The sequence below is a fragment of the Gracilinanus agilis genome, chromosome 2 (genome assembly GCF_016433145.1).
Source record: "Gracilinanus agilis isolate LMUSP501 chromosome 2, AgileGrace, whole genome shotgun sequence".
NCBI classification, from domain to species: Eukaryota; Metazoa; Chordata; class Mammalia; order Didelphimorphia; family Didelphidae; genus Gracilinanus; species Gracilinanus agilis.
The window spans coordinates 536,912,552-536,913,611 of record NC_058131.1 but is presented as its reverse complement, the minus strand read 5'-3'; positions in this window follow the sequence as shown (position 1 = coordinate 536,913,611).

Below are 1,060 nucleotides of genomic sequence, written 5' to 3'. Positions count from 1 at the left end.
AAAACTCTCCAGTAATGTTTTGTCCCTCCCCCCCAATTTCATGTAAAAACAATTTTTAGCATTCGTTTTCAAACATTTTGAGTTTCAAATTCTCTTCCTCCTTTCTTCTCTCCACCCTCCCTGAGACAGCAAGCAATTTGATATAGGTTATATATTTGCTATCATACAAAACATACTTCCATAAGAAGACATATTTTAAAAATCCTCATAGAGGTTTCTAATCGCCTATTACATGATGCTTAAAAATTTCTGTAATATCAACTCATGGATTAGGTTAGTCCCATTAGCATCCATACAATGTCAAAGGATAAAGTCAAAGTTTCTCCCTCACCATCCATCCCCCAGGTTGGATGGACCTTGTAGAGAATTTAAGGGAAGATGTGATTGAGAATATCAAAGGATGAGCAGGCATGGATAAGTTATGATTTGCATCGTCAAAGAATCTACACTGAAAAGATCAAAGATATATATTTTTAAACTTTTATCTTCTGTTTTAGAATCAATACTATTTATTAGTTCCAAAGTAGAAGAGTGGTAAGGACTAGGCAATGGAAGTTAAGTGACTTATACAGGGTCACACACCTAGGAAGTGTCTGAGGCCAGATTTGAACCCAGGACTTCTTCTCTCTGGATGTGACTCTCAATCCACTAAGCCAACCAGCAGTCCCCAGATCAAAGATATATTAAAGAAAACTATTCATAGTATAATTGAAAGGATGCTGGATTTGGAGTCAAAGGGCTTGAGTTCAAAACTCATTTCTACAACTTGCTGGCTGTGTGATCTCAGGAAAGAGATCTCTTGACATGGGTTTCTTTGTCTAGAATATGAAGTTGGACTTTGGTGTCCTTTAAGGTCCCTTCTATCTATATGTCTATGATCTCGTGGATTCTCAATTTGAAGGACTACTACTATTAGGTGTTCTGCTTTTATTTTTTCCTTTCATTTTAGAAATGTATTGTTATTTTTATTAATATTTTATAGTGTTTGTAAAAATGACACATTGCCTTTGTTTAGGAATTTCTGCTTTCCAGAGTGCTTTTATGCACATTATTGCATTGG